We start from the raw sequence: 17,838 nt of genomic DNA, 5'->3' as shown, positions 1-17,838 counted from the left end.
TTTTTTTTTTTAATAAAAAACGATATTTTATTAATAAGTTAAAAGATGTTAATTACAATCAGTGGACTAGTGATCCACTGTCACCAAAAACTACATAAGATTGTTGTCCTATAAATAATATACAAAAGCCTAATATCGCAATAAATATGAGATTGACACATTCTGAAATTTTTCATCAGCACCATAGTTGTCAAAAGCGCGAGGCGCAAAAAAGCGCTCAAGTGTCTTGGGGCTTGAAGCGCAAAGCGCAAAGCGAAGCGCACGCTTTACGGAAAAAAGCGCAATAAACAAAATATTATCAAAAAACCAAAATAAAACAAAAAGTCATATTTTATCAGCATTAATACAGGGTGGCAAAAAAGAATCAATACAAAAGGAATTCCCACTCCAAAAATTGATACAGGGTTTACCAATTTTTGGTTAGCAAATGAGAAGTGAACAAGGCGGAGGCGGCGGCATGGCCGGAGCGGCGGCGGTGGCAGAGGCAGAGAAGAGACGCACGTAGAGATGCAGCAGCACACGACTTCAGAATTGTTAAGCAACGATATAGATTTTAATTATGGACTTGGGCTGGGTTTAATTTTTATTCTGGACTTGGGCTAAACCTGGAATTGGGCTAAACATGGAATTGGGCAGATTTTAAAATAACAATTGTGCAGAAGCGCACAAGCCATCGCTCCAACATCCTAACAAAAGCGCCCAGAAGCGTGCGCTTCATCAATCTGATGGGCTTCGGATCAATCAGAAGCGCTTCCAAGCCGCCTCGCCTCGCCTTGCGCTTAAGCGAGCGAGGCGAGCGCTTTTTACAACTATGATTAGCAACAATCCACGTAGCAATTTTGATCTTGATTTTATCCCAGCAGTCGACACTGTTTTCTTCCGTATTTTCAAAAATTCTTCAATTTCTCTCTAACGACACCGACACTTGCCAAAAAATTCTTCCCCTGTTGCCAAGTAGCCGTCCCAGATCCATAGCGCATAAATCTTTCGTTGACTTCGGCACCACCAAAACCAAATCCAATTCTTTCAAAGCTCTAATCCACAAACCGTTCATGAATGCACAATGAATGAGCATATGAACCTTTGTTTCCCCGTCCTTCCGACTGAACACACACCAATTTGGGCACAAAAGACATGAGGGCCACTTTTTTTGCATCATCTCCGAGGTCGAGAACTTACCTAGAATCGCTGTCCACGAGAATACCTTGATCTTTGTTGGAACTGGAACCTTCTAAATAACATAGAAATAAGAAAAGGGGGAAAGCTACTTTCGAGAAAGAATGAAGTAAAGAAGTATTTAACTAAGAAAAGACCAGAAGAATCCCCCTCCACACTCGTATATCATCTACCCATTCAATCAACCTTATCCTATCTATCTCACCTATAACTCAGTCAACTCTAATAACTCCTCATTCCTCAAAATCCTTCAAAAATGCAAATCCCTTGATTGGGAAAAACGACGAATTGTCAAAGTGAGCAAAATATGATATTGTCATATTATGAACCATAGAAAGCTGAAATAAAGACGGGTAAAGATCTTTAAAGGAAGAATCCCCTCACCATTTGTCTTCTCAAAACCTAGCGTTGTTACTTCCTCTAACCTTTATCCTCACTAATTGTTGAAAAGTCGGGTAAGATCGGGAAATAAACTTCTATGGGCATCTAAATGTCACATTTCTTGCTAAACCCGCATCCAAACCTTCTCTTGTAACCTGTATTTACTCACTATAATTTTCTTCCACAACGTCCCATCTTCGACATAAAACCTCCACCACCGTTTGCTCAACATAGCCTTGTTTCTCAAAACAATATTCCCAATAACCAATCCTCCCTATCTTTAGGTTTGCATACATGTTCTTAGGCAACCAAATGACTATGTGCATCACCATCAGCTCCATCCCAAAGGAATTTCTTTGAAATTTTCTCCATCGCATCCGTTATTCCCTCAGGTACCCTAAAAAAAGACATGTAATAAATCGGGAGTGCGTTTAAAACCGATGCAATCATCGTTAACCTTCCCCTCTTGACAGAAATGCTCTCTTTCAACTTGCCCACTTTTTCGACATCCTAGTCAGAATGGGTTCCCAGAACCAGACTTGTAATGGATTTCCTCTTAAAAGCACTCTCAAATACTTAATCGGCCACTTCTCCTTACCACATCCAATTTGCTGAGCTAACTGTTCAACTTCTTCTTCTTCTTCTTCACATTGGATGCCCAACAAAGCACTTTTTCCCCAATTGATTTTTAACCCAGACATGTTGCAAAATGATCTTACAACTTCTACCAAAAATCTGATATGATCCTCTTTCTTAACAAAGAAAAGTGTATCGTCCGCAAATTGAATATGAGATATCTCTATCCTGTCTTTACTAAACTCGATCCCTCTTATTAAATCCATGTCCTTAGCTTTATCAACCAACCAAAAAAGGAGTCAAAGGATCACCTTGCCTAAGCCTTTTATGTGCATTAAATTTACCCTCTGGCCTTCCATTAATCATAATAGAAAACGATACATTCGATACACATCCTTTGATTTACCTTTTCCATCTCTCTCCAAATCCCTTCTTCCTTAATACAAAATCCAAAAATCCTTAATACAAAATCCAAAAAATCCCAATCTACATTGTCCTATGTTTTTTCGAAGTCAACCTTCAATACCCACCATTTTTTTCCTCCTTCCCTCTTCCAATAGTTCATTCATAATAAGACAACAATCGAGTATCTGTCTTCCCTCAACAAAAGCATTCTGAGATTATGATATTGTGTCTGACAACATGTTCTTAATCCTTGCAGTTAAAACTTTAGCTATTATCTTATACAAGCTTGTCGTAAGGCTGATCGGTTTGAAGTCCTTAACCTTGATCGAATCATTTTTTCTTCCGGATAAAAAATAGGTATGTTTCATTGGTAACACCATTTATGATTCCGCTTTCAAAAAACTCATTGAGAAGCTTCATTAAATCTTCTTTAACAATATCCCAACATTCTTGAAGAAACGCCAAGGTAAAATCGTCCGATCCCGGAGTCTTACATCCATCACACTCAAACACTGCCTTCTTGACCTCCTCTTCTGAGAAAAGTTTTTCTATGTCGCGACTCAATTATCTATCAATGGGGCACCACTTCACTCCTTCAGTACCCCAACCCGTCGTGTCTGACTTGCTATATAACTCCTTAAAGAACCGATCCATCATCTCTTTCCAATATGTTAATGGTGGCCTTACTCCCACTATGGTTCAAAAGCGAGTGAAAAAACTTTGTATAATGATCCTTTTTTAATCCATTTAACCTTACTTTTTTGGTTATTAATTTGATTCTTTCGACACACCATTTCTTATAACAACTATTTTGCTTCCTTTCTTTCATTTGATACTTCTTCAGATCACCGCCCTTCACTCTCTAATTCATCCAGCCTTCTGATTTTCTCTCTCGACTCTTTTAATTTTACTTCCACTAGCCCAAAAATCTCTTCATTACATTTTCAAATGTCTCATTTCAGGGCCTTGAGTTTTCTCATAAATTTATAACTCTCCCATCCTTGAAATTCTGCATTATTCCACCACGACAAGACTGATGGTTTAAAGCTCTTGTGCCTCAATCACACGTTCTGAAAGCTAAAAGGCGATGGTCCCCACTTAATCTTTTCCGAATCCAAAATAACTGGAACCTGATCCGAGGTGATTCTTGGAAAAACCGTTTGTCTATAACTTATGAACAAGAACCCATCCAATCTGCAGCAGATGGGTGAGTCCCTCAAATTCGAACAAGTGAATTTTCCACTCAGTAAAGGTGGATTGCACAACTCCAATTCGTGTGTGAAAGTATAAAGCAAGACATACTCGATGTATGGGATCGGCTATTCAATTTTTACCTACCCCTGCCCTGTTTTTGTGTATTATTCAAAGAACATCATTAGTCAAACTCATAGTTGAATGCTTTATTGAGGTAAAGTAGCAATTTAGTCTATTTTACAATCTACACGCTTGAATTGACATTTTGGTTTCACCTTGTGGTTTTTTTGAAGACAATTTGAAACTGAAAACCGTATGGAATATGAATGATTAATCTATTTAGGGCATGTGAGTGAACAAAGGGAATTTGTAGAAGGTCGTCACAATTAATTAGAAAAGTTATCTTTATAGGAAGACGAGTCATTGTTCACAGTTGATACCTTTATTTGAATTGATAAGTTTAGATGAGGGTTGAAATGAAAAATTTATGTGCGTGCTAATTTTAACCTACGAAGTAATGGTTAGCTGTTAGTGTGAGTTCCCCCAAGTACCTTTAGGTGAGGGTACTTGTTATGTTCGTGGGTAATGGATCTAGTTATGGGGCGATTTATGGAGAATTCACCACTCGTAAGATTGTGAGCGTGTTTCTGAGATTTTCGCCCGTGTCTCGCTATTTTGATAATTGGGGATTGAGGCTCAAGAGAGAACCTCACGATCTCCGACTTTGGTAGAAGCAACACAATTCGATCCTTTATTTCCCCACTTCTGATAGATATGTATACAAGGTTTTGACAATCCAAACTAAAAGATAAGAATCCCTATCTAATTCAATGATATCTTCCTACATGATATCTTCCTAACTAATTAAGATAAAAAACCCTATCTAATCCAAATGATATCTTCCTAGATGATATCTTCCTAACTAATTGAGATAAGCTCTTATTTAAGGAATTTAAAAACAAGATAAATCTAGAATCCTATGATCTAATCTACCACCTTGTACTTCCCATGAGTGTGTCTTTGATAAACAATATCTTTTGAAGAAGTTGGGTTGGGCTCGGCATTTGCTGGTGGTGGGCTGGTCGTGACAGTACTCTTGGAAAAAAACTGTTATTTTATGAACGGACACGATTTTGTGGACTTCCTGAAAGGATATGGTCATTCAAATGAGTAAGAAGGAGTATAGGTACTCTTGGAAAAATAGTGTTATTTTATGAAATGGAACACGATTTTGTGGACTTCCTGAAAGGATAGGGTCATTCAACCGAGTAAGGAGGGAGTAACTGTAACGGGTTTATTTCGTCCACTTGTTAGCCTTCTTGCACTAAATTGGCTGATGGTTATTACTTTGTCATTTGGTTTCATGTATATAAGAAAAACTATCCTTCTTAGTTTGCTGGTCCTATTTACTTGACCTATAAGCTGAACAATTTCATGTGAACTCCGTCATGTGTGCTAGATTATCGATTTTGGTGAAACTGGTCCTATTCGATGTTCTCGTTGCAAAGGTTACATTAATCCTTTCATGAAGTTTGTTGATCAAGGCAGACATTTCATTTGCAACTTCTGTGGTAAGAACCACCCTTTTGTTTAAAGTCCTGTTGTAACAAGCGAGCCATGTGATTTGTAGTTTGTACAATTCATATACTCTGATTTTTAGACGCTGGGTGACAAACTCAGTTCTCTTTTGTGGGATTCTATGTGGTGGTTTAATATTGTACTTTTGTCCTAGGTTTCATAAATGTGAATCTCTATTTCAACTTCTGTGGACGCATCAACACCGTACTTATTGGGGAGCACTTCTTACCTTCCTATTGCAGGCTTTACGGATGAAACTCCTCGTGACTATTTGTGCAACTTAGGTCCAGATGGAAGGCGCAGAGATGCTGATGAAAGGCCTGAGCTTTGCAGAGGGACCGTTGAGTTTGTTGCTTCTAGAGAATACATGGTTTGTGACACACGACCTTGATTAGTATTTTCAAGAGATATAATGGGGGGGTATGAAGAAGGGAAAACTTCTAATTTGGAATCTAGGCATAAAATAGGGAAAAGGAACAACTCTTACCTCTCAACTTAGTACTTGATCGTCCTTGAACAAGTTTTAAAAAAAAACAGATAAGTTCATTTTTTTATTATGGAATGAGTTAGTTTATAAACTAATTATTGCTCAGAAATATTGCTCACACGCAAACAAGAATTATTGTCAAAGTTGGAGATACATGTTTTCTCCTAAATCGAGCAACACATGACAAAATCGGAACATGTGTGTGTGCTGTTGTCAATCTCAAGCATCAAACAGTGCAAGCCAATAACCATCAAGATCATCCCTAAGCACCCCATAAGTCTATTTATTTTTCAAGCACTTCTCTTCTAACGTAACCACTTACAAAATTTAGAACAAGGTCTTTTTCAGTTGTAACTTGCTTGGGTGTCACAAAGAAGAGAGCATAATGAATACTTGCAAACATACGAGCTCTTTTTCTTTCCTCTAGCCTTGGTTCTTCAAATCTTTTTTCCACAAGGCTATTTCTTTCTTTTATTAAAGCCAATTTGGATTTTTTTACCATAAAACATTTCCTCATATTTTTTTCATTTCATTCTTCAATATATTTTTTTAATAAGCTCAACAAGATATAGCAATATACATTCATCAAATTACACTCCTTTTAAGATGAGAAAAATAAATAAATTAAGCTCATGAGGGTAGATATAATGAGTTTTTTTTTTTAAAAAAAGTCGAATGAGACCTAAAAATATGCAATGCATAAACCATTCTTTTTAAATTAGGCTTAGAATAAGACACTAGAGATAATATATAACATGGTTGGATTGAAATGCTCTAACGACCCAAAGATCACCTAGATCATTTCTAAATTAAGTTCATTACCAAAATTTCGTCTCAAAGTGCCATCAAACAGGTTCTAGAATAATTCAAAGATTCTCCGGATAAATTGTTGGGATTGGATTAGAGTTTAGAGGGGGTCGTGAACAAACCCGTTTAAAAATTTTCTGAACTTTATGCTATCCTTAATAGTTTTTAAGCTGTTAAGAGATATTCTAGAATGGTTAGCTTAGTTGGACCATTGAAAAATGAATAATTGCGGAAACGGTGCGGTTTGACTAATGATAAAGTATATATAATACAATTTGCAGTTAACAAGAAACTGCTAGATATGAAAAAATAGTAAATTATGCACAATGTAAAAAGACAATTATTTTATGGATGTTCGGAGATAAATACTCCTTCGTCACCCAATCTTCCACTTAATAAATATTTCACTAAAGGATTTTGATTGATACAACTCTTTGTAACAACCCACTTCAACTAGGACTTATCAATAGTTAGGTTTAAACTCTTAGTATTCACTTAAACAAATTCTGGATGTTTAAGACGGTTCACCAGAAAAGACAATATAACCCAACGGTTAGCTTGAATGGCTTGAGTAGGTCGGGATAGCACAAAGTGATCCTTGAAAGATCTGATATGTTTTGATATGCGTGTGCCTTGAGTAGTTTGAAGTATGATATCTTAAGTGTGCTCAGAAATCTTGAATGAATGCAGATTTGAAAGATGTAAGCTTGTAATCGTGATTGAACTAAAACTTGTTCTCCACTTCGAAATCAACAAATGGAATATTAATATGTAATTTCTGAAAAAATTTCGAGAAACTTAGCAAAATTAGCATCTATCTTTACTTTTTCAAACCTGCAGGAAATGGGAGAGCTATAATTACTTGCTTGGGTGGTGTGCTATGTGTAATGATAGGAGACTTACCTTTGTAGCTTTCAGTGTCCTCGTTGCTTTCCATCTCCAAACCAATGTCTTTTCCATTCCTGAGTGAGTGTTATAGCCTTCACTTGCTCCTTTGAATTCTTTTCAGTATCACTTGGCAAAGTTCATTGAGTTCTTCCAACCATCATACAAGCCAGCCAATTGTCCCAACTGAGTCTCTAAATTTCTAATCGAAGCATCTTGATTTTGAATCTAGTAACTAACGGAGAACAAACCTGAAGAATCCCCCCTCCAAACTCTAACATCCTCAATACCCATATCTAATATGACACTCTCTAAAACTCGAAACAAGTTAGTGAACTCAAGAAACTCATCCTCGCTAAGATCTCTCCTAAATCTGACATCCCAAACGGTTGAAAGACCACCCCCACTATTGACAACATCAATGAAATGACGAATAGGTTTATTGGTAGAAGTACAAATACGAAACAAAGATGGAAATCTTATATTAAACGAATTATCTCCCTCCCAGACATCCTCCCAAAAGCGAAGGATATTCCTCTGTTTTGGCACCCCCTTACAAGTTGATGAAAAACCTGGTAAGACCGAGAAATACACTTCCAAGGACTTCTAAATGTCGCCTTCTCCGCCAACCCCAAATCCCAATTGTTTTGCTGTAACCCATATAAACTTTGAATAATTTTTTTCCACAAGGACTCCCTTCCCACCGAATTTCTCCACCACCATTTTCCAAGAAGAGCTTTATTCCTTAGACAAACATTCCCCAAACCCAACCCTCCTTTATCCTTTGGTTTGCAAACTTGTTTCCATCCGACGAGACATGACAATTTTTCCCCCCGTCACCACCATCCCACAAAAAATCTCTCATCATTTTTTCCATTTTACCGGCAACCTTTATTGGCACATTGAAAAGGGACATGAAATAGGATGGCATCACACAAAGCACGGCCTTTATCAAAGTGAGACGGCCTCCTCTCGAAAGAAATGTTTTTTTCCAACTTGCTAATTTTTTTGACATTTTCGAGAGCACTGGTTCCCAGAATTCCATCTTAGTTGGATTACCTCCCAGCGGTAGCCCAAGATATTTAATAGGCCAACTATCTTTTTTGCACCCAACACTATTTGCCAAATTATCTACTTCCTCTTCGGAGCAATTCAATCCAAGCACAAAACTTTTTCCCAAATTTATTTTCAACCCAGAGTTGTTGCCAAACAATTTGATTATGTTCAGTACTGCCAACACATCATTTTTTGATCTCGCGAAAAACAGAATATCATCCGCAAACTGTAAATGCGACACTTCAATTTTCTCTCCCTACGTCGAGTCCTCTGACCTCATGATCTGCTCTTGCCTTGTCCACCATTCTCCCCAACCCATCGACAACTAAGTTGAATAAGAACGGTGATAATGGATCCCCCTGTCTGAGACCTCTCTCCCCTTTTAACTTTCCTTGCGGCTTTCCATTAATAAAAATTGAGAAAAATACATTTGAAACACAACCCCTGATTCAGCTTCTCCATCTCGCACCAAATCCCTTTTTATCCAACACGAAATCTAAAAATCGCCAGTCTACGTTGTCATATGCCTTTTCCAAATCAATCTTGAGAACACATCTCTTATTTTTCTTTCGTCGATATTCTTCCACAACTTCATTCGCAATAAGGCAGCAATCAAGTATTTGTCTTCTTTTAATAAAAGCACACTGATTCTCCGCAACGGTGTTACACACAACTCTCTTCAATCTGTTTGTCTAGACCTTAGCCATGATTTTATAGAGACTCGTAATCAAACTGATTGGCCTGAAGTCTTTAATATGTCGCGCGTCTTTTTTCTTTGGGATAAGACATATGTAAGTTTCATTTGTAATTCCATTGACAATCCCATCTTCAAAAAATTCATCAAACACCTTTAATAAATTCATCCTCACTGTATCTCAGTTTTTTTGAAAGAAAGCCATTGTGAATCCATCCGGTCCCGGAGCTTTTGAACCGTCGCAATCAAACACTGCATTTTTAATCTCTTCCTCCTCGAAAGTTCTTTCCAGCTCATCAGCGTCTCCCCTCTGTAAAGGGCTCCAGTCCAGCCCGTTAAGGCCCCTCTCTACGTCTTCAAAACTCCCCCCTTCCCCGGCAGGTTTCTTAAATAGTTGGCTGTAAAATTTTAGGATCTCATGTATTATTTTTTTCTCGTCGGTAACCACTGTACAATTGTCCAATTCCACTTTGTCTATCACTGATCTGTTCCTTCTATTGCTCAGTAATGAATGAAAAAATTTCGAGTTATGATCCCCTTCTTTGAGCCATTTAATTTTAGCTTTTTGACTTTGAATTTGGTAATTTGTAAATGACAAACTTTCCAACTCACTCTTGGCTTCCCTTCTTTCATTTTTTAGTGCTTCCGACCATCTTCCTTCTGCCTCGATCCCATCCAACTGCTTAATCTTGTTACTCAACTCTTTGAGTCTAACACCCACATCACCGAACACTTCTCTATTCACTTCTCTATTCCATTTAGATGCCTCTGTTTTGATCACTTTCAGTTTTTGCATAAATTTGTATCCTTCCCACCCTTGAAGTCCTCCCTTGGTCCACCATGTCCTCACTAGATCTTTGAACTTTAGATGTGATAACCAAGCATTTTCAAATCTAAAAGGAGCCGGACCCCAACTGAACTTCGCGGTATCAATGATAAGAGGGCAGTGATCCGAGGTGATTCTTGGTAACACCGTTTGTCTATAATTGGGGAATAAATTCGTCCATCCCCCCGAGAAGAGGAATCTGTTCAATCGACAACAAATCGGTGTCGATCTAAAATTTGACCATGTGAACTTGGCATTTAACAGTGGTGGATCTATGAGCTGCAACTCTTCTATCAAAGCATCAAAGCAAGACATGCTTGTGGTTAAAGAAAGGCTATTCAGTTTTTCACCCGAATTCCTTACAACATTAAAATCACCTCCTAGACACCAATTATCCCCACAAATCGATTTCAGTCCAGCCAATTCATCCCAGAAAAATTCTCTCACTCTCGGCTTAACCGGTCCGTATATGGCTGAGAACCACCAAGTTGTTTCATCGTTCCAGCTGATCTCAATTGATACCGAAAATTCCCCAATCAAATTATTTTTTACTAATACCATTCTTGGATCCCACATCACAAGAATTCCCCCAGATCTTCCAACTGATGGCAGGCAAACCCAATCGGCAAATCTTGATTTCCAAACGCTAGTAACAAATTTCCTGTCCACTTTTTCGAGTTTGGTTTCCAAAAGAACCACAATTTCAGGTTTTTCGTTATGAATGATTTTCCTAACCAGTTGTCTCCTTCGCACACCCCCTCCACCTCTTATATTCCATGAGCAAATTTTCATTGGAACACAGTTTCACCCTTTGAAGTGGAGCCTCTCTCGTAATTTATCCCACTATGTAATCTGTACATTTCCCTCTGTAAAGGACCAGTCAGCCGCTTATTCCCTTTTCCACTTTCGCCTTCTGTTCCAACTCCAGCCACCATTCTTGCCTCATAGTCTGTATTTTCCCCTGCTTCCTCTGTCGGTGTATCACTTTCATTACTTGGCTTTTCATCAACCCTTTGTAACCCACCCCCTACTAGACCACTAGACAGACCCAATACTGTAAAAGACGCTGGTCAAATAGCATTTAAAGAGAAAGAATAGAATGATTTAGAATGGTTGAATGAATACCATAAAATACCTGTCCCACAGAAGATGTCGTATTTTCTGGTGTTCGAGAACTTGAGTTATCCTTTGCTTTTTCCAGATTTGAGAACAAATCGGCCAGTGTTTCTATTGCTTCTTCAGATGTCACGGAAGCTTCAGAGTTGAAATTGTAGTAGTAACTGCCATCAGAATTTGAGGATTCAAACTCCTCTTCTACCAAATCATCTTGTGAATCTTCGAACTCGATCTCCTCTAATTCTTCCGCCTCAACAACCCCTGTATTCGTGCAAATCCCCCTGTCGTGTAAGTTTATTGTTGACTTCCCTCTTACTGCTTTGTCTCCGTGCCCCACAACATCATCTTTTCTGCTTCTTCTACAGTATGTTTTCTCAAACTTTTTACTTGATTTAATGTTCCTTTCGGAGCCCATCCTGTTATCACGTCCATCGATTTGATTGCTGCTCATGGATTCAATAGAGGAACTTTTGAATTATGTTGCATCTTTTGGATCAAGCTTTTTCACTGTCCTCACCGCCTTTTCGCCACTGGAATGATTATTTGTTTGTGTCCTCGTTTTTGAAATTTGTGGTTGGTATTTATATGTTAAGGACCCCTGTTTCTCTTCCATCTTTTTCCCCAAACTTTCTGCTCCATCTCCTGCTATGACATCTGTCATGTGGACTTCTTGAGCAGATATTACCCCCTGCACTTCTTTGTTTTTCACCTCCCTGTTACTTATTTCCTCCTTGTTTGATAGAGTCCTATAAAGGTTGTTGTTTCCCCACCCTGCCAAGATTTTCTTTCCATTCACTACGACTTGAGCGTACGTCTGCTTTTCATACTCCTCATAACCCTTAGGATCAAAGGTTTCGACCTTGATTCTTATCTCTGTGTTGCTCCCTTCAATTGGAATAACCAACTTTGTCTGAATAAAACCTCCTTCGTTTCCTTTCACCTTAATTTTCGCTGCACCAAGCACTCGTAAATGTAGAGTATCAGCACTGATGGCTAACAGACCCCCGCAATGATCGCCAATGATTTTGAACGTTTTTGGGGACCAAAATTCCCAAGGTAGTCCCCAAATCGATATCCAGCTATTGCAGCAATTCTCTACCGTATCCATTGTATTAATGTCTTGTGACCACCCTTCAAATTGTAAAGACACGCCAAAGTCAAAGAAGCCCCTTTTCAAATTAACGTAAGAAGAAGCTTCAGCCGCATTAGGAGGCCACCATAAGGCTTTGTTCGCTTGGAACGGAAAGAGTTCAACTTTTCTGTTAGTAGCTTTCCCAAGAACTCCTTCTATAAGCTCCCATGATGGATTGACTCTGCCTCTGGTGACAATTATTGATTCGTTCCATTTTTTCTGAAACCCCAACCCGGTATTAACTCCCGATGATTTCTTCATTCCATCATTTAGATTTCTGGCCAAAGATCTCTTGTCCTGAAGTCGTATATTGTCCTTCATCTGATCTGCTTTGTGTACAATGACCTGCTGAGTTGTCCTCCTCTGGTAACATCCTGTCATCAACTTGTCCATTGCGCCAATGAGATATTAAGCCACCCCTCTGCATTAAGACCACTAGGCACAATAGTAGTCTGTTTTCGACCATGCTTGTTGAATTTGGACAGTTCAAGAAATCTTCCCCGTTTGTTAATAATTTTCTGAATTAAGAAAACTGCATTTCTGCCTCTGAATAGTACAACTACACAGGACATTCCTTGGCAAAAGTATGACTCAATGATATAATATCTGGGAACTCTCAATCAACAACACAACTACTGGGCACCGCTACCCGACTCTTCACCAGACGCGTCAAAGCCTCCTGGATAACCTGTTATGGCATCAAAACAACCACAACATAAAAGAAAAGAAGGGTCAGGCCTCAGTACGATGAACCAGTAAAATTATGACAAATATAACTGACATGCAATAAAATCAAGTAACATGCAATGAAATTCAATGCAATGCGTGTCGGTAACAACGAAATAACGGATACCAAAACAGAGTCCTGATGCGTTTTATTTGGACTCTGTTTTGGTATCCGTTATTTCGTTGTTACCGACACGCATTGCATTGAATTTCATTGCATGTTACTTGATTTTATTGCATGTCAGTTATATTTGTCATAATTTTACTGGTTCATCGTACTGAGGCCTGACCCTTCTTTTCTTTTATGTTGTGGTTGTTTTGATGCCATAACAGGTTATCCAGGAGGCTTTGACGCGTCTGGTGAAGAGTCGGGTAGCGGTGCCCAGTAGTTGTGTTGTTGATTGAGAGTTCCCAGATATTATATCATTGAGTCATACTTTTGCCAAGGAATGTCCTGTGTAGTTGTACTGTTATTTTTTACTATGTTTTGGATTGATAGTTGTGTGATTGAGCCTTGTCGGCTCTGTATGTGTTAGTCCTGGCCAGTGCGGCTATAGGTTTGTGAATTGAAGTTATGACTTTATTTCGAGTATATAAATGTTGTTTGGAAATTTTTTGGATGTCCTACTTACGGGGAGTTCATGCCGAAATTTCTATTGGCCCAAAAGGAAAATTTTTAATCGCTTTCGCTGTTTACATTAAGAAATCCTGTTTGTTTGGTCATTAAACGTTAATCAGGAGCACTGGCCCCCACAGCTGCTGCTTCGTTCCTTTATATCTGAGGTTTTCGCTCCACGCCCCATATCAGAATCGGCTGGTTGTTTTAAATTCTCTTTTTCCCTCCTTGAAAATGGGCTGCTTCTATTGTTTTACATTCTTGGGCTGCCGTGCATTTTTATGGGCCTAAATTCTTGGGCTAGAAGTATATAAAAAATATGAAACTTGTCTCAGCTGCTCCTCTCTCCAATTCACTTGCTTCTCTAGCCTTTCAATTACCCCTCACACAGCACCTATATATGATTCATCTTGAGGAAAAGAAAGAAATCTGCACGTTTTTACTCCTTTAAATGACGCGAGACACCGACTAGTGACGCCGTAGTACCAAATCCATATAGATACTTCTCTTTTCCGACCTCTCGACTCTACTTCTTTGATTCTCCACCGACTAGTGACGCTGGGGTACCGAATCCATATAGATACTTCTTTTTTTTCCGACCTCTCGACTCCACTTCTTCGATTCCACCTATATTCAATTAAAATAACAGATTAGGTGGTATAAATATCCATTAACTATTTGAATTCGCCAAATTACTTTGAGTTAAATAAAAAAATATATAAAAATTATGAACTTATCATCTGACACTGGGATCAAGAAGCTAATCTGATATTGAGACTAAGCTCTTCAGGAGCTTCCTGAAACTAGGCTCATCAAGTGGCTCTGATTTCTAGAGTTGTCGGAGATTGGATCCGTTGGATTTAATAGTGTCATGATGGGGGAAATCCATTTAGTAGGAAACCTTAAAAGGTTATTAAAAATAGCACAAGTGCTTCCACGATAAAATATTGTTCTTAGAAAAGATGCTTTAGAATTTCGTATTGTGAATATCTATGCCAAATGCTCCACCTAACTTTGGAAATCAATGTATTAGATGTATAAAATATTATATTGTTCCTTGTAATGTGATCGTTCCATGTATATGTATCTGATTTTAGGTGCGAGATCCTATGCCCGCAGTATTTTTCTTCCTTATTGATGTCTCCATGAACGCCATACAAACTGGTGCAACTGCAGCAGCTTGCAGTGCAATCACCCGAGTTCTAATTGATCTTCCCGTGAGTTCAAGTTTGGATATTTTATGCAGTAAACTTTCCTTGAGCACTGCACATCAATCTTGTTCTATATTCCCTGCATTAATCTTTTCATTAAAGGCGAATAGCGCGGTAAAGCTTACATAAACTTAACCATGGTTGCAATTTCAGGAAAATATCTGATTTCGTATCTTAGGATTAATGACGTGTTAAACTGCCTCTTGTGCACTTCTCATAATGTTTCCTCTGAACGTATTGTAGAAATTCCTCTTTCAGTAAATAATATTTACCAATTTTGCCTTAAATTTTTTTAGGAAAGCTCTGTAAGAATTATGTGAATCAGAGATATAGCACCATAAATGCATTGTTTAGGATTCTAATCTGATGACCATGGATCCCGTGCTCAGTCATTATTTAATTTTCTTAAAGGAAGCTTTGCTGGTTATTTTCCTTTCAGGATGGTCCTCGAACTCTTGTGGGCATCGCTACGTTTGACTCCACCATCCATTTTTACAATCTAAAGCGTGCTCTGCAGCAGGTGGATGCAGAGTTAATTAGTATTTCTTTCATAGATTGAATATGCTGGTTTTTCTCAAATTCATCATATGCCTTTTTACTGTGGTTATAATATTTTAACTTTGTCCTTTCATGCTTGTAATTATTTTTAATGCTTCTGATTGCCAGGCCCATAGGCTTGTTGTGTCTTATCACTTTATACATGGGCTAAAATGGATTATGTTTGCTTCATTATAAGCTGCTACCATGAATGCTGTACACTTGCTAATTTTTGTCCTATTCAACTGCAGCCATTAATGCTTATAGTCCCTGACATACAAGATGTCTATACTCCTCTTGGGAGCGACGTTGTTGTTCAACTTGCTGAGGTTGGCTATCATTTCTCACTTCATTTATATGTGTTGAATGCAGTTTTATTGATATTAAATTCCTATTTTCCTTGATCGCTTTCCTTTTTTCTTTTTCCATATTCATCTGCTGTGTGATCATGTCTTTTGAATGTTAGTTGCTGTTAGCAACTAGGACCTGGATATTAATGCTTTTGGTTCTGTTTAAATTTTTTGAAATGATTTAAATAAAATTTTATTATATGCAGTGCCGTCAACATTTAGAGATATTGCTGGATAACATTCCTACAATGTTTCAGAATACTAGAACTGCTGATTCAGCTTTTGGTGCTGCAGTAAAGGTATGTAACAGCGTCTGTTTATCTGCGTGGACTTGTAATGTTGGAGAGTGAATAAATCCAAGAACTAGTAGGGTGCACATTTGGTCAATCGTGATAATTTGTACTATTTAGTTGATTGTGAAAGTTCATAAATTATGTACTTTTTTTATAGTGCCAAATATGCCGTATTTTGGTTCATTGTGAAATCTAGAAAACATTTTCTTCATCCATGTGATCTAACACCTTAACCATGGCAGCAGCTTTGAATCACTGGGCCTCTAGCCAAAGAAAAGCAACCTCTTATTTTTCAAATTTTTTCATTTCTTTACTTTTTTCATCCTAAATATGAATTAAGTTTACCTCGACAAAAAAATGAAAATCGGAACATGTGTGAGTCGAGCAATAAAATGAGGCCAACAGTTCTGGGGGATTTTCAGCCTAGCACCTGCCTTATTTATTGCCTTTTTTTGTCAGTTCCACATTGCTTTCACTTGTAAAGCGAGTATCTAGTATTTACCACCTCTGTGTGCAATCCCGCCTCCAGCCTTTCTGTTGGATGCAGGCAATTATAAGTTCTTTGGCCTTTGCTCAACATAGCTACACATCACTAAACAAGTCTAGATCCTTTGTTGGCCCCATGATTGGTGATATAGTTAAGTTGGGAGTTTGTGGTCCAGCTTTGTCTCATGTTCGTCGTGTAGAACTTATTTATTTCCCTTTGATGTCATTAGATTTGAGTTTTTGGCTTCTCTGGTTTTGTCTTTTTCGGTTTTTCTTTTAGACTTGGTTCCTTTTTCCTGAAGACATTTAGGCCTTTAAATATTTTGGTTGCAACAAAAGGGGAGTCGAGTGTTAAAAAAAAAGCAGCCAACTTAACACTAGTGTCAGTCTAGTCAGTTTTCAAGTCAACACCCTTTAAGCAAGACGATAGCAAGTTACAAATTCTGTCTTGGTAGGACATGTATTTCTATTATTATGAAATTCATAGATGAACCCGTCAATAATATACCAATTCATAAATTGAAAACTCAAGTAGCGTTGTTGGCGAGCTGAAGCAACTTACCCATTTGCACCATTATAAATCCCATTTTAATTTTCTCACTAGCTCATTATTCTCATCACCCTGTTTTTTGAGCCCTCCAATTCACCTTACTATTCAACGCATATAGCATGAAGCAACAAACTGTAGTGCGGAAGAATTGTTAATTGTTATACAATGAGATGAGCAAAATGTAGTGTCAATCGGTGGTAGAGAGTGACCTTCTCATGACCAAGAAAAACATGGAGTGTTGTTCAGCCTTTCAAGCCTGTGTCGAGTAACACTGTTGTTTGTGTTGAATTTTTTGGGTGAACAAAAGTGAAGAAGCTCATGAAACTATCGGAAGTGGGTGGAGCAGCTACCAGTGAAATTGGCCCGCATGGGAGTTTGAATAAATATGCATTTAATGACGAGTGATTGCATCCAAGATAAGATTATTATTCACGTTTTAGTTTTTTATCCGAGCTTGAAGCATATACTTCACCTTGTAGCGGACATGCTTGTACAAAATCCAACAAAGTGGGCTACCGTAAAATTTTATTTATACCAAAGGATTTCTGGGGAAGATATGGCAAGACAAATTGGAACTTATTCCTGGTGGAGCATATTTGTGATTGGAGTCCACTAGATGGAAGAATCGAAATAAGACATTGAACACTTATGAGTTGTAGTTGTTTGGTCATGTTTCATTTTTAATAAATCTATAGGAGATATTTTTTACTTAATGTGAAGAAATAGCTCATGATTGTTTTTATTGGTTGATGACCT

General features: G+C 38.0%; 1 pseudogene; it reads left to right on the top strand.

The window, feature by feature from the left end:
* Positions 1–17,838, top strand: part of LOC142549413 (protein transport protein SEC24 B-like) — a 39,504-nt pseudogene that overhangs the window by 13,663 nt on the left and 8,003 nt on the right.

Source organism: Primulina tabacum, chromosome 6, assembly GCF_025594145.1.
Source record: "Primulina tabacum isolate GXHZ01 chromosome 6, ASM2559414v2, whole genome shotgun sequence".
Classification (NCBI taxonomy): Eukaryota; Viridiplantae; Streptophyta; class Magnoliopsida; order Lamiales; family Gesneriaceae; genus Primulina; species Primulina tabacum.
This window is presented reverse-complemented; position numbering and strand designations above follow the sequence as displayed.